Below are 16,734 nucleotides of genomic sequence, written 5' to 3' on the forward strand. Positions count from 1 at the left end.
ACAGATATTCTTTCTTCTGCCTCATCAAGTCTATTTTTAAGGCTTTCCTCCATGTTTTTTGTTTATTGAATTCTTCATTTCTACTATTTCATTTTGATTTCCTTTTAAAATCTCAGTTTCTTGGGAAATGTTTTCGTTCATATCATATGTGGATTTCTTTATTTTATGAATTTGCTTTTGATTACCTCTAAGTAACCCTATGATCATTTTTTGGATTCCATTTCTGGCATTTTGTCAACTTCTTCATCTTCACATTCTAGTATTGAAGTGTTGTGTTCTTCTGGGGGTGTCATGTTGTTTTCCTTATTTTTGATTCTTGAATTTCTGTGTCTATTATTAGGCATTTGTAGTGATATTTTCTGTTTTTACTTCCATGTGATGGTTTTTATCCTTAAACTGTACATCTGTGGTTTAGTGGAGTGTCCACTGTTTCAGTGAATACCCAGAGGTGTGTGTGAGGTGTGGTCAGGGAGCTCTGTTCAATTCACTAGGGTGAGGGGAGTGTCTAAGGTGACACCCATGTTTGGTGTGGTAAATGTCCTCTTTTTTTTTTTTTTTTGTCACAGGGGACGTTTGTTCTGCTCTATGGGTGTAGTCTAACACCTCCTCTCTTCGATGGAGATTAATGCCTGGGCGCTAGCCCCAGTGGGCATAATTTTTACTTGCACTGCCAAAGGAACCACACAAAGGATGCATGCAGTCCTCAGTGTTAACACTGATCCTGCAGCAATGAACCTCACGAAGGAATCAGGGACCCCCGAGGAAGTGGAGCTCCCACATTGCCCAAAGCCTCAGCTACAACTTGCTCCCTCCCACACAGCCACAGTGTTTTCACAGTCCTGGCACACAAGGCTCCCACAGTCACAGCTGCCAGACCCCTGTCAACACTCCCGGACAGACTCAGCCATCTCTGCTTGGCAGGTGGCTCGGCTCATAGACACGAGCTGGCACAGCTGTTATGTACGTTCAAAATGGTGCCCGCCCTCTCAGCTAGTTACAGGGTGCTGGTGCTTGGTGGTTGGGGAGAGAGAAACATGCCCCCTTTTTTACCCTCAAGGTTGGCAGGTACACTGTCTCCCACAGGGCTCCAGGCGGGAGTTATGCCAGCTCTCCCCACTACTTTATCGCCAGTGGCTTGGGCTGCTGCAGTCTAGTTTCACCTCACTCCAAAGCTGGTGCTGAGGTTCTCAGCTGCTGGGATCCTGAGCTGCACATGTCCACATCCTCCACATAGATCCAAAATGCCCCTCTAGTTTGCATGGAGTTTCCTCTGTAGTTTTCCCCATAACTCTTCCCTGAGACTGCACTCTTTCCACTTTTTAAAAACTATCTTCCCCTAGACTAGAGCAGTAAGTTCCCTCCTTATTCTGCCATCTTGAAAACTCCAATATGTTCTTTTTCTATTCAAATGGTTTTTGTAGGCATTGCTGGTAATTAGAGGCCACAAGTCTGTGCTTATCTTTTTGTATTCTTGTATTGTCTGTACCTGCTTGAAGGGCAGAGATTGTGCCTTATTGATTTCTTTCAAGATTGGAGGGTAGATGCCCCACTCATGTTTCTTAAAATGATTGAATAAATGAATACATGAATGACTGAAGGAATTATATCTATGTTTCAACATGGTGCACATCCAAAACACTGAAAATTATCAAGATGTGTGACATATGCAAAGCTTAAATTGGGTCTTTTTTCCTCCCTGGATATTCTCAGAGGATAGGATTTAAACCAGGATGTGTCTGGTCTACTAAAAGTCACATTCACTGTTTTGTCCTGCCAAATTAAAGAATCCCCCTGCACAGGATTTGGCTCCCAGAATTCATGCAGTCAAACCCCAAAGTCTATGTTAATGTTTAAGGAATTAATAGTTGATAAATGAGGATGATGTCTTGATCTAATTATTCTGTCTGAAGGTGGGATCTTTGGGAAGTGATTGACTGGATTAGATTGTTAGTGTGCAGCCTCATGATCACATCATGATGATGTTACAAGAGACCCCATACAGGGTAGAATAAGCATGTGCTTCCCAAGTCTCTCTGCTTCCTGACTTGCATGTAGTGTTCTGCCCTCATCAGATGCCAGACTAATGGGCCACCCATTCCTGGACTGTGCATCTCCAAAACTGCAAGCCAAAATAAACTTCATTTCTGCCGAAGAAGCTCCTTTATGGCATTTTAGTTAAAGTAACAAGAAACTAACTAATACACATCTATCTGCTCACTGAGAACTGCCCAGTGCTAAATATACCATTCGAGGGAAGGTTTTGGGCTTATTCTATGACAAATTCTATTCTAGTTTCCCTGCCCATCCTGACCCTGACACGGACACACACAGGCCCCCATCTCACACCACTATACCCAATAGTTTTCTCCTTTTCCTTCAAGCTGTCTTCCAGGCCTGGTTCCCTGGCAAAGAGCCATACCCAATGACCACGTTTCTAGCAAGTACGTGTTAGGGGAAGGATGGTTCTGGTCCTTAACTAGTTTGCTCACCAGGGCTGGGCTGTCTGGATATCTGTCCTCTTACATTTCCTGGAGCTGCTGAGCTGTGGCAGACACAATTATAGCCAGCTTGTAGAGTCTATTTGTTCGGCGAGGCAGCTCTTTTCCCTGTCAGCTAACTTAGCTCTTCACCCCCCATTTAGGCTTCTGGGCTACTCAGTGAGTGAGCATCAGTATTGCCATTTCCCTCGTGCAGTCCAGTGGCTTTGCTGGCCTAGGGTTGTGCAAGAAACTGGGGGCCTAGAAGAAGGCGAAGACAGGGCAGCTTCTGTGTGAGATTTGTGGTGTATGTGCATGTGTGTATGTGTGTTCTGTACATGCATGCACATGTATGTGAATGTGTGTGTGTGTGCTTGCTAGGCAACATGCATTCTGGAGTTCTGGGAGGATATACCAAGCCAGATTTGGAAAGTTTTAGCATGATCACTGATTTGTGGATTCTCTAATGGTTGCTGGATCTTGGCCAACTTATCCCATTCAGGACCAATGACTAGGAGTTCTTGGGGACAAATTTGAAAGTGTGAAAGTATAAAATGGTGTTGGTATGGGCATGGTTTTGGCTACACTGAACCTTTTGAATACCAGAATGAGCTAATTTAGGGCACTAAGTCTTATTGGCTTAAACAAAATCTTCACTTCTCATTGATGTTGCATGTCCACTATTTGTGACTGTGGTCAAGGAAGAGGAAGAACATGAGAATCTCACACGGTAGACTACTTCCCTGAAGTGCCACAATCACATCTACTCTTATTCCAATGACCAAAACAAGGCACACGGGCGTGACTGTTTTCAGTAGGCACAAGGGGAAGACTACTACTATGTGACCAAGGGGAGACAGAATGATGAAATATGTGTGAGCAGCTCTAAGAATAGTCACCGATCCTTTCCTGTTTCTGGAGAATGTTCTACTTTGTAAATTGTGTCTGTCTCAGACTGAAGCCAGAAATTTACCACGGGCAGAATAATGGTCACCCAAAGTCCTAGTCCCTGGAACCATTAGCTTCCCATGGCAGATGGGATGTCGCAGAATTGATTACATCAATGATCTTGAGATAGGAGATTATCTTGGATTATCTGGGTAAACCCAGAGTAAACACAGGGTTCCTTATAAGGGAAAAGGGAGAGGCAGATTCGGAGGAGGACATGTGAGGCTGGAAACAGACGTAAGAGTGTTGTGAAGAGAACCATGGGCCAAGGAATGCAGGCAGCCTCTTGAAGGTAGAAGAGGAAAGTAATAGATTCTCCTCTAGGCCTTCCGAAGGAAAGCAGAGCTGCCAATCCCTTAACGTTAGCCCAGGGTGACTCTTGACCTCCACACTGTGAGATAATACATTTCTATCATATAAGTCTCCACGTATGCAATCGTTTGTTATGGTAGTCAAAGGAAATCATTACACTCACTTTTCTTTTTTTTTTATAATAAGATTTTATTTAATAAATATAAATTTCATAGGTACAATTTCCAGATTATAGCAGTTCTTCCCCCCATACACACCCTCCCACCTCCTACTCCCTCTCCCATCCCATTCTTCATTAATTTTTTTTTATCTTTTATTTAATGAATATAAATTTCCAAAGTACGACTCATGGGTTACAATGGCTTCCCCCCCCATACCGTCCCTCCCACCCACAACCCTCCCCTTTCCCACTCCCTCTCCCCTTCCATTCATATCCAGATTCATTTTCGATTATCTTAATATACAGAAGATCAGCTTAGTATACCTTAAGTAAGGATTTCAACAGTTTGCTCCCACACAGAAACATAAAGATTACACTCACTTTTCAAGTTTCCTCTATGACTAAGGGATAGCTTACAACCCAGTGTTTACATTAGAAGTAATGTTCCAAACTTGGATTGAAAAGGGATTAAAAAATGGATTCCAAGGAGGAGCTTGGAGGATGGTGATGGAGAGACGTCCAGCCTCCCAGCAAAGCAGAGGTGGAGATATCTTAGCAGGCCCAACTGCTGTGGGAGTCAAGGTACCATGCCTAGCAGCAGCAGCAATGGGGTTGCCATCAGAGCAGTCCATCATTAGGGTTTTGTTCCTAGATACATGACCATCATGGCCTTCTCTGATCTTCTTTACTTTTCCAAATTTCCTTTAATAAAAGACTGAATGGGTTCTGTGTTTTAAGTGAGAAACCTGACAGATAGCGGTGTTTTGGTTGCCTTTTGTACATAACAAACCACCCTCCCACTCAGTGACTTCAACCAAGCTATTACTTTTCATGATTTGTAGGTTTCCTGGGCAGTGTTTCTTCCCCATGCTGCCTTGCTGGGGTGATAGGGTGGTTGGCATCACCTGGAAACTCAACTGGGATCTCAGATGGGGCTGGAGTTTCAGGGTGACTGAATAAGGCTGGAGTCATTGGGAGACATGCCCAAAACTAAGCTGGTTTGCAAGGCAGGGCCTCCGTAATCCTCCACAAAAGGCTCTCCACGTGGCTTCTTGGGCTGCCTCATGACGCTGGAGGCTGGGTTCCAGAAGGAGCATCCACGGTTGGGAAGAGAGGGAAGCTTCTGGGCAAAATTGGGGTTTAGTCTCAGAACTGGCACAGGGATGATTTTGTTAAAATCTGTTATTGGAAAAGGACACGTGGGCGTGTGACTCCTGGGAGGAATGGTTTGTTGAGGGGTTACAAAGTCTACCCTGGCAGGTGGCCCAGGCTCAAAGGGTTACCAACGGGGTGAGAGCTGGAAGAGGGAAGGGCTGGCTCTAAGGAAGACGGGAACAGCTTTGTAGATTAGATGAGCTCGGGAGACCTGAGTGACTTGTTCAAATACATAGAAGGTGAGAGGTTTTGGGGTGTCTAGGGGATCACTTTTAGCCCAGTTTTGACTCATAAGCATGAGTCATCAGTGGGGTGAGACAGAGGAGAGAGGCCAAGCCAGGGCCGGAAATGCAAGGTGAACCCGCCAGCGCTTCTCTGCACTTCTGACATCTTGCAAGTTACACGGAGTTTTAAGAGGAGAAGTGACATGATCAGATCTTGCCAAAAGACTGAAGTGGGGAGTGAGATAATAACATTTACTTTGCTTTTGTGTGTACATTTAATCATATCCCTCTTTTCACTCCACTTGAGACACATTTGGGTTATTTACCCAATAACAATATAAACAGCCCACGTCTGGCATATGTTGCAGTGTACTGAAACTTCCACTACTATCATGACATCTGATTCAGAGTGTGATGCAAAGAATTCAGCAAAATTGGGGCTGCCCTCATTGCATCAGTATTTCCGTCTCTTCTGCAGGGAACTACCAGCCCCAGGTCCCAGTGGTATAAAGCAAAGGGCTCTCACCCCTCCTGTTCCTGGGTCTCTGGTTGGCTGTGCATAGGCTGATCTGAGCTGGTCAGGCTGTGGGTCCTGCTAAGCCTGGCTCCAGCCTACAGGTTGGGTTCAGGGTCTGAGGCTGAAGGGACAGAAGCTCCGTGGGGGATCTCAGGTCAAGCTAGATCAGTAGAGGGTAGAAGCAAGCCCAGTGGTAGCCCAGAGAGGCATATAGACCAGGCGGTTTTGGAGATGAGCTGAAGGGTTGGGTCTTGGGAAGGCCCTGAGCACCAGTGGAAAGGAATATGGAAGTAGATCCAATGGGAATCAGGAGGAAAGAAGGGCCAGTGTGTGCAGGTTCTCGGCACAGTTGGGTGTGTGAGGAAGCAGTGCATCGGTATCTTCAAGGGGGAGATTGGAGTGACTCAGTTTTGGAATCAGAGGAATCCTGACACTGGTTTTGGATTCTTCTTGATCAGCTTTGAGAACATCTCATGGAGTGACTCCAGAACAGTGATCTTTAGGATGAATGCAGCCTGCTAATGCTCTTTGTTGAACCCAAATAATTTCTAAAGCTTTGAATTAGCCACAGGCAAAGAGAGGGGAATTATACATAAAAATCTAGATTTTCATTTTTCTCCTTAGAAACACAAGAGAATCAGGAACCTCTGGGCTTGCATTCCTGGTTGAAAGTCATCTCTTGGTTGGGCCACGAGCTCCCACTTTGCTTCTGTCCACCAGGAGTCTGTTTTTCAGATTTGTCCATCTTCCATCCCAGGTGGCCTGCCTGGATCCAGTGGGCATTTAGATTTGCAGTTTCCTGCCTTGCCAGGAATGTTGGGTTTAATCTCTGGATGGTTCTGAGATTCTCCTACTCTGCAGCTTTATTGAGGTCTTATTGAAAACCATAAATGGTGTGTGTTCAGATACACAGCCTGATGGTTTGAGATTCATTGTGTATTGGTACTCACAATCATATTAAAATTAACACTTCCTTCACTTCCTATAGTTGTTGTGTGTGCGTGTGGTAAGGGCACCGAAGGTCTGCTGCCCTAGCCCATTTCAGGTGTCTAGTACAGTGTTGTTAACTGTAGTGCTCAGGCATTACATCCCCCAGAACTTATCCATAACTGGAAGTTTGTATCTTTTAGCCATCCTCTCTCCATTTCATTAGAGGTTAGCATGTAAGGGGCTAGTACTATGGTGCAGTAGGTTAATCTGCCACTTTCAAAACTGGGGGAGTGCTGATTCTAGTCCTGGCTGCTCCATTTCTGATCCATCTCCTTGTTAATGCACCCGGGAAAGCAGCAACAGGTGACCCAATACTTGGGCACCTGCTACCCATGTGGGAGACCCATATGGTGTTCCTGGCTCCTGGCTTTGGCTTGGCCCAGTCCTGGCTGTTTTAACAATGGTGGGTGAAACAGTAGATGAAACACCTCTCTTTCTCTCTCTGACACTCTGTCTTTCAAATAAAGGAATACATTATTCTTTAAAGATTTGAATGTAAGTTAAAGACCCTCTCTCCGGAGAGATGATCCTGCACTTCAAACATTTGCATAAAGTTACTGGTGATACCTAGAGTCCCTGAAGCTTTTTAGGTCCCAGACCCCAGGTTAAAAACACCTGCTTTCATAAGAGTATCTTTGAAATGCTGCCTGCATGGGCTTGTGACAGTTTACTAAGCACACCCCTTTTCCTTGCCAAGTGAGCACCTGTCCTTTCCCTTGCCAACTCTTCCTTCTTCACATTTCTACCTCATACCTTCTACCTTCATTTTGAGTGAGGGGCAGAGGTCTTCCACCCTCCTTGGCAGGTGAGGGTTGGGGTCCAGAAGCTCCGCAGGACTGTGTTAGAGGGGCCGGCTCTCAAAGCTTACCCTGTGGTTCCTAGCTTCCTCTGAGCTCCCTTCCCACTGTCTTCTGTTTAACAGTCGGTTATAAATAGCTCAAAGAAGACTTTATTTCCAGCTTCGAAGTGACATGTGCTGTCAGCAACACCACAAAATACTTCATTGATGTTTTGAAGGGGGTGAGGAAGAGGAAATAAAATTGCTATTTGCCCAAAGCAATGCTCAGTGAACTCAAATCCATGGACTCCCTGTGGGACTCTGCTTTTCCTCAGTGAATGGGTTTTCAAATTTGGAGCACCAGTGGCCTCTGGGTTGAACGGTCACCATCTGAAGCTCCGATTAGTTCAATCAATGCTACAGTTCAAGGAGGTTAGGAGTTGGAGCCCATTCCCCCTAGCCCTGTAGTCTGGGGAAGGCAATTCCTAATGGCTTTGGTGGCCTTAGCAAAACAGAGTGAAGCGATTGTTTCTGTGGCTTGTGGCCTTGTCAGAACCAGGGTAGCCGGAGGATGCTTTCATCAGTGCCTGAGCCGCAACTCAGCCATGCCAGTCACAGAGAGAAGGCGTCACATCAGGCATCTGTGTGGGACTAGGGACTGGGGTGCTGTCCATGGTGTTGCCCGGCCAAGACACAAACTCCAGTGCAGAATGCAGGTTGGTGTGTGTGGGGGGTGTCTTGGCCTTGCTCATAGCCTGAGAAGCCTCCTCACCCCGTTTTATTAGAACTAGAAGAAGCCGGCAATTACAGAGCCCCTTCTGTGTGCTCACACACAGCCCTTGAGCTGCCTTTCCGTTATCCATTGACATGAAAGTCCTTGCTATTTCATCCACTTGATAGGTGAGGAAAATAGGGCTGTGAAGTGGCTAAGTCACTTGGTTGAGGTCACACAGTAGTCAGTGAGTGAACCTGGCAGTTTGGCCCAGCCTTCATCTCCATGACCTGTTTCCTTTATTATCTCAGCGAGCAAGCCCTGGAAGAGAGAGTTACTCCAGAACCCAGAGGATGAGGAGCCAGAGGAGCCAGGGAGAGACAGGGGAGAAGGATGCAGGAAGTGTGCTGAAGGCTTCAGCTGCCTCGAGCTTTCCATCAGAGAGGAAACAACCAGGGAGAGGGAGGAGAGAGAGAGAGAGAGAGAGAGAGAGAGAGAGAGAGACCTGAGCTTAGGGCTAATCCTACCAATTACACTTTGGACTCTGATAAGGAAGAGAAATGAAAGCTAATTTCCATGTTGATCTTTTAACTGTTCTTGTTGAAAGCTTCATCCCTTGCCAGGCTGTCCTGCAGTCCTGGAAGCTGCCAGGCAGATTGGCCTTTTCTTTCCTCTTGGAGAGAGGTGGACAGGGTAAGAGCTGAGGGGGACCTGGAGTAGAAGATGCTGTTTCTAATCCCTGCCCCTGCCTTGCTCCCTTCCTTGGAAGCCCTTCACATCAGACCTGGAGGAGGGAAGAGAAAGGCACTGAACTGACCAAGTCCCTTCTGTATGCTGGACACGAGACACCTCTCTGCGGTGCCAAGAGGAAGGGTCCACCTTCCCATGTCACAGGTGAGGAGACTGAAAATGGTCACCTTTATTTCCTGCAGTGTTTTAAAATTTTTCACTCATTAATTTTCATTTTATCTGAAAGGCAGAGAGAGTGAGAGCAAGAGAGTAAGAGAGAGAAAGAGAGAGAGAGAGAGAGAGAGAGAGAGAGAGAGAGAGAAAGAGCTATACAGCAAGAGAGTGAGAGAGATGGAGAGGTATCTTCCATCTGCTGTTTCACTTCCCAAATGCCCATAACAGCCAGTCTGGGCCAGGCTGAAGCTTCAATGGCAGGGAGCCACATACTTGGGCCATCATCTGATGCACTTGAACTGTCTCCCCGAGTGTGTTTTAACAGGAAGCTGGATCAGAAACGGAGTAGCTGGGATGGGAACCAGGTACTCCAATGTGGGAGCAGGTGTCCTAAGCCATGACTCAGCCACTGTGCCACATGCCCACTCTCCGGTTTGTTTTGTCTCCCTTGCTGGGATATAAGTGCCCAGGGAGTGCTGATCTTAGGACCTTACTCATGGTCATGTCGCCCGTGGCTCGCCCAGTGCCTGCCATGGGGAATACTTGAGCATACCAAGGGAACTTTCTCCTTTCCTGGCATCTCAGTTTCTTCAAGGGTAAAATGAGGAGTTAGGATTTTACTAGATGCCATCTTCTGGCTAGACTATAAGCTCTACATGAGTGCAGTCACTCGCAAAACAGGCCCTTAGACAAGCCTTGGGTGCAGTCTGTGGGCAGGGAAATAGGAAGGGGAAGAAAGCCCCAGAAAGAGTATTGGGGTCATTGCTTAGTGGGACATGGTTCTCACTGGCCACCTCTGGGAGCCTCCCTGTAGCACATCTCAGAACCTTCATCTGCACACCAAGGAGGCTGCTGTCTGAATCCACCAACTCCCAGCCCCCACTGGTCCATGCTTGCTCCTGTTTCAGTGGTTTCTGGAACATTCTGGCTCTCATGGTCTGAGAGCATCATCAGGCAGACAGATGTCTGCTGCTGGGCATGGGAATGGCCAGCAGGGACCTTCTGGGCAAACTGGCAGACCACGGCAGGAATGAGCAGTGTGTGTGTGTGGGGGGTGGGGGTGGGCAGGGACTGAGTCTCACTCACCTCCGTATCCCCATGCATTTGTGTGGAAGGAGTGACCTCTGACCTGCCTACTTCTCTGACTCCCAAGTCAGGGCAGACTGAGGTGCTGCCTGGGAAAGGGGCAGAGACAGGCTGGGAGGGCTTTGTGGGGTTGGGCAGGAGGCCTTGTGTGGAGGTGAGAGCTGGGCCTGGAGTGAAGGATGGCTGGGGTTTCCAGAGGGCGGGAGGGGTGTGGCGAGCAGGAGCCCGCCCATGCATCCACAGAGAGGCAGAGAGAACAGGGCGTCCAGGACAAACCTGAGCTGGCTGGGCTCCGCCCCTCACTAAGGGAAGGGCTCCAGCCTGCTGCTGCTGATGGAGCCTGTACTGGACAGCACTGGCCGGCATTGCTCCTAGCTGCTCTCCCTCCTGTGCCTGCTCCAATTCCCCCGGCTTCCGGCCCAGCCCCAGTTCCTTCCCAGCCTCACTGTGCTCTTCTGACTTGGGGAGGAGAGACTTGATGTTGGGGCCAGAGTCGGGGCTGGGGGGACTCCAGGCGTGGGGGAAGTCTGGCTGTGCACTTCTGGGTGAAAGACCTTAGAGAGGTGACTTCACCTCGCTGGGGGAAGGATAGCTCTCACCTCATGGTGCGTGGTGGGGATTAACTGAGCGAACACGGGGTGGGGGCTTGACGTGGGGCTGTCCACAGGTTTGCTGTAACTGTGGCTGGACCAGGATCCTGATGGCTCCTTCACAGTGCAGTGGCAGAGGTGACGTGAGATGAGGGATGCAAGGGTTTAAAGCATTTTTTGCAGTCCTCAGCACCTGGAAGACACTGTAGATGGAATTTTATTTTATTTTTATAATTTTACAAATGCTCCTCTCTGTCTCTGAGACCTGACCTTGGTTTCCTAATGCATGCAGTTTCACAGCCTTCCTCTTCTCTCACTGTCTCCCAGTACCCTCCCTGTCTCACCTGGCCTCGACCATGTCAGGTTCATGGACATTCTGCCTGGCAGCTCAGCCTTGGGTGCTGTCTGCCTGGGCATCATGTTCCATGCAATAGCACTGCACGAGGAGGTGGGGAGGGAGCCCGAGATGCAGAAGGAGGCTCAGGGAATGCAAAGAGGAAGTTTGCTTTGTTGTGGGGGTGATGCTGCTTAGCCTTGTCCAGCTGTGTGACTTGAGCGGTTTATCCATCTCCCTGAGACTTGAATCTGAAGAGAGGTTGACCAGTTGTACCCAGGGCCTGGGGTTGATGGGAGAATTAAGTGATCCCAGCAAAGCCAGGTCTCAAGTCCAGTTTCTGCCACTTACCTCTCATTCTGGGGTGGGGACACAGGACCAGAGGAGGCAAGTGGCATTTGAGAAGACTTCACCTGGGACCTCAACTCCTCCCTGTGGTCTTGGGAGAGTTGTCTTCCTGCTCTGAATGCACTTCTAGATCTGAAACTTGGATCTGCTGTTTCCTTGTTGGTTATGGGGATCAGACCTAATGAATGAGAAAATGCTTTGTAACATGTAGGAAGAGGTGCATGTGTGAGGTTATTGTTGTCACTGTTGCTGTCGATCTGTTTTGTCCGGCAACTCCTTCTCTTTCTTTTTCTTTTTGACAGGCAGAGTGGACAGTGAGAGACAGAGAGAGAGAAAGAAAGGTCTTCCTTTGCCGTTGGTTCACCCCACAATGGCCACTGCAGGGCCCAGGGACTTGGGCCATCCTCCACTGCACTCCCGGGTCACAGCAGAGACCTGGACTGGAAGAGGAGCAACTGGGACAGAATCTGGCACCCTGACCGGGACTAGAACCTGGGGTGCCAGCGCCACAGGTGGAGGATTAGCCTAGTGAGCATGGTGCCGACCCTCCTTCTCTTTCTTATCAGCGACATGACTGTGGCTTTCCTTTGCTCTAAGTTCATCAGATTGATGTGATGCTAGCCCCCTTTCCTGGATTCAGGAGGGACCCAGGCCCCTTCTACTGTCAAATTCTAATCATCAAATTATATTTCTCAAGATTTAGCAAATGATTTCAGGATGGTCATGGGTCCCCAGTCTGTCTGATGACATGAAACCCTGTGCAGGAACTGTCAGGAAGAGGGACTTTGTGCTGTGATTATAAACTGCAGGCCCCCTTCTGGGTTGTGGTTTAATGACCCTGTCCATGTGAGAACCCTGCCCTTCCAGCTCTGCCACTCACCAGCTGTGAGACTTTGCACAACTGACTTCACCACTCAGCAACGTCATCTACAAAAAAAGGACTCCACTTAGTGGAGTTGTCCTGAGTTTTAAATGATTGGATGTTCAGGGGACACTAAAATAGTGTCAGGGCAGTAGTGTTAGCCAATGCCAGCTGTTAGGTTTGCCTGGAATTGCCTGCAGGTACTGAGAGAAGAAGTCATTTGACATCGAAGCTAAGACTTGGGGATACCGAGTCCTGATGTTATCACTTAAGCACCTGGATTCATCCATGCATGAAACCAACAAAATCTCCAGAATGTTCCATTTGAGCCGGCAGGAGTTGAGTTCCTGTAACTTGTGGCTAAAAGGATCTTAACCATTGCAAGTATGATTTCCACATCAAAAGGCTAGTATAACCACCACATTAGACGTTTCTATGATTCCTCTATCTTTTCAGGCAAAAGCTCAAATTCCCTCACCAGGCCTCAGGCGTTCATGACCTGGCCTCATCTCCTGTGTCCCCTGTCCTCTGTGCTCCAGCCTTTGTAAACTTGTCATGCCCTAGGCCCGCCCACTCTCTCTTCCCACTCCTGAGAATGCTCTCCCCCACTGGGTGGCCGCTTCCTCAGGGGCTGTCACTTGGAGGTGTTCTCTTGAGCGTTTCTGAGACAGGACCAGGCAGTCCTCACGGTGACATCACGGACACGCACTACGCCAGCATCACGCTCCATGGCAGAGTTCGGTTTCTTCTTCGTCCTTTCCTCCTTACCCCTAAGACTACTGTATTCCAGAGGGCAGGGACCATTTAGGCAGGAATAAAGCAGCTCTAGACCTCCCAGGCTCTGGCAGAGTCTCTGCTACACAGCAGGCGCTCTATGGAATGACTCACCCACACCCATGTAAGCAAGGGACAGGAGATGAAAGAGACCTAAGATGCCAGGACTTGGAAAGTCCAAGGCCCCTCAAAGAGATCTGCTAAAAAGCTGAGCCGTTAGGAAACCAGAGGAGGCAGCTCATTTGGAAGCTCCACAGTCCAGGCTCCTGTTGGACATCTGCTGATGGCTGGATTGGCCAAGTCATTGACAATGAAACACACTGCCCCCTGACAGGTGCTTGATTTAATAAAAAACCCCAAACACATATCAGCTCTGACAGGCCCAGGGAATAAGACTGCAAATTAAAGAGATGGAAACTCCACTCTGGGGCAAGCCAAGATTTAAAAGGCCTTAGTAGCCCTTATTTATAGAGTTTGGGTTTCCCTTTAACCCTTGGGTGAGAGCGGCACTGCTTGCTAACTGCTAATGAATTTTGTGCTGTGTTCTGGCTCCTGGTGTGGAGTGCCTAATACACGTTCCCACCTTTCTATGGGGAAATTTCTCTCTCTGCTAATGGTTGCCAGCATCCATCAGGATCAGTGAGACAGCAACGGCCCAGGAGAGGGACGTGGGGCCGAGCTCTGTCACCGGGAGACTGTCTCTGTGAGAGGCTGGGGACCCGCCAGGGGAGGCACCTGCAGGATATCTCCTCTGCAGAAGTCCAAGGGGTCAGGACCAGCAGCTTTCAAATTATGCATCTGGGAGCCCTCGGGCCTTGGGAGAGGCCTGAGCAACCAGCCTGGGGGTCCTGGGATGGCTGAGCTATGGGTACTGGACTCTATTAGCCCCTTAATCAGACCAGTCCCTGTTGATCTGTTTTGTATCTTAGAGGAGCTCTAAAGGTTTTGTCAAAGCAGTTGTGCTAATTAAAAAAGAAAGGCTTGCAAACCACAGATCCGGCTCAATTCTTTCCTTTAACAGATGATACACACAGCCCGGGTGGTGGAGGGTGAAGTGGGGAGGAGCGACGTGCTGCAAGATCAAACGGAGAATCTGGTTCAGACCTGGGTCATGAGCACAGGCCTCCCGATTGTACTGGCAATGCTTGCCTCTTTGTGTGTTAATTTTTGGATTCCACATCCCATGTCTATGTCTGCCTGTTGCATACTTTGACTAATGTGGAAGCACCCACCCCCTGTGTCAACTCAACGACTGCAGTGAGGAAGAGCGATGGGGACAGAGCCTCCTAGGGGAGGCAACACCCACATGCCAGGCACTGGTAAGAACTTGCTTCCTCTCATTTATCTAGCAAAGGTTTGCCGGTTGCATTTTTTGTGTTGGGGGAAAGAGGAGATGTGGATCCCTATCTTTGAGAGTTTGTATTCCCTTGGGAAAATGGAGAGGAAGCGAATAACTGAATACACACATAAAAGAATCATGCATGCATGAGTAACACGGCATGGTGATGGAGCAGTGTGGGGGGCTAGATGTGGGATGGGGGCTTCAGAGAAGGGGACACTTGAGTTGGAGCTTGATGGTAACAAGCCAGGCGATTTGAAGATGGTGACAGGCATCCTGGCCAGAGGCCTCCAGGTGGAGTCTAGCACCGTCCATGTGCCACACTGGCCTCTTGGTTTCTTGACCTCCTCCCCAGCCATTTCCAGCCACTCCACCGCAGAGCTGCACCCTTGCATTTGCAACCTCTGTTCAGAATATGCGGTTCTCTGGTCACCACTGCCCACCCTTCTAGAAGATGCATGCAGTGTCCCAGCTCCCAAATGGCCCCATCCCACTGGCCCCCAGCGACCTGCTTCGCTTGAATTTCTCACCCACTCATGTCCTCTGTGGCACACAGGGCTCAAAGGCTATCAATACGGCCACCCTTTTCAGATACTCCTGTCTGTGTGCCCCTCATCTGCTTCCCTCACCCGGTGAAGATCTCAGTCTGGACTGAACCTGGGGAGAGATGCACACAGCGTGGCAAGCTGGTCCCCTGGGACAGATGCCCTGCTGTGGTTGAGAACCCTGCACACTTGCATATTCTTTCTCGTGCTCCACCACGTGCATTCCCCCTCCTTCACCACCTTCACTCCCCACTGCTGGCTTGCTCCTGTCTTTGATGAGAAGCCATCAGATTGGGAACCCTCCCTGTCTGCTGCCAGACCCACCTCCCTGCAGTGTGTGCTTCTGCGCTGTTTCCCTTGTGCCCACTCCAGTGGATGCACTGCCCCAGCTCCCTTCAGATGAGAGGACTTTGCTCCTGTTCTGGGATGATCCTTGCAGGGTAATCGCAGGTGCTGACGTCGCCCATGGTCAGTGTACCCTCTAGAAGCTCCTGATGTGGTCCTTTGCTCTCCTTCATGACTCGACGCTTCTCCTCCCCCATCTCCCTTCTCTTCCACCTGCTCCAGCTGGGCTGAGTCTGACGCACCGCTCTGCAGAAACTTCCTCGTCAGTCACGGTCAGCGGCAGACCGGCAAGTCCAGGGTCCCTTCTCTGCCATCACCTGTATCTCCCAGCATCATCAGCACAGACGACACCCTTGGCCTCACTCACACAGCCCTCTCCAGCTCTTGCTCTTCCCTCCCGGGTTGCCTCCCTCTGGTCTTTTCTGGATCCCTCTCTATGGCCGTGGGCCTGGGTGTTGGACAGCTCCAGGGCTCTGTTCAGGGTCCCTGTTCCTCCTTTACCTACAGCTTCTCCTTAAGTGACCCCATCCATCTGCATGGCTTTAAATACCACATTCGTGATAATGACTTCCAAATTTATATCTCCAGCACTCACATCGCTGCAGACTCATACATCCTGCCACTTGACATCTCCACTTGGATGACTAATGGGCACCTCAACTTAATACATCAAGGAGTCTTAATTTCCACCTCACCTCCGAAGCTGCTCTTCCCTTGGTGTTCACCATCTTCGTAAATGTCACCACCATCTCCCAAGTCACTCGAGCCCCAGTCCCAGAAATCTGTTTAATTCATGTCACCACTTCACCTCCACATCCAGCCTGCAGGTAAAGTCTGTGGGTGTTACACTTAGGATACTCAGTCTATCCTCTTCTCTCCACCCACCCTGCTGCTACCATTGCAGCCTCCAGCTTTTATAAAAGTCTCACAACTGGTCTCTGGCTACCTGAGTTTCTCTCTCTCTCTCTCTCTCTCTCTCTCTCTTTTTTGACAGGCAGAGTGGACAGTGAGAGAGAGACAGAGAGAAAGGTCTTCCTTTTGCCGGTGGTTCACCCTCCAATGGCTGCTGCAGCTGGCGTGCTGCGGCCGGCGCACCGCGCTGATCCGAAGCCAGGAGCCAGGTGCTTCTCCTGGTCTCCCATGCGGGTGCAGGGCCCAAGGACTTGGGCCATCTTCCACTGCACTCCCGGGCTATAGCAGAGAGCTGGCCTGGAAGAGGGGCTAATGGGACAGAATCCAGTGCCCCGACAGGGACTAGAACCCGGTGTGCCGGTGCCACAAGGTGGAGGATTAGCCTATTGAGCTGCGGCACCGGCCAGTGAGTGTGCTTTTCTT

At 49.2% G+C, this 16,734-nt stretch overlaps 1 long non-coding RNA gene across 1 annotated transcript in view; it reads left to right on the forward strand.

Moving 5' to 3' along the window:
* Nucleotides 1-14,163, forward strand: part of LOC149126349 (uncharacterized) — an 89,040-nt gene extending 74,877 nt beyond the window's left edge. The window contains exons 5-6 of the long non-coding RNA XR_016236022.1: nucleotides 9,043-9,167; nucleotides 11,837-14,163. This is a non-coding gene — a long non-coding RNA (uncharacterized LOC149126349). The remainder of the gene's footprint in view (nucleotides 1-9,042; nucleotides 9,168-11,836) is intronic.
* The last annotated feature ends 2,571 nt before the right edge of the window (nucleotides 14,164-16,734 follow it).

Source organism: Oryctolagus cuniculus, chromosome 6 (genome assembly GCF_051225735.1).
Source record: "Oryctolagus cuniculus isolate XC-2025 breed Fujian yellow rabbit chromosome 6, ASM5122573v1, whole genome shotgun sequence".
Lineage (NCBI taxonomy): Eukaryota > Metazoa > Chordata > Mammalia > Lagomorpha > Leporidae > Oryctolagus > Oryctolagus cuniculus.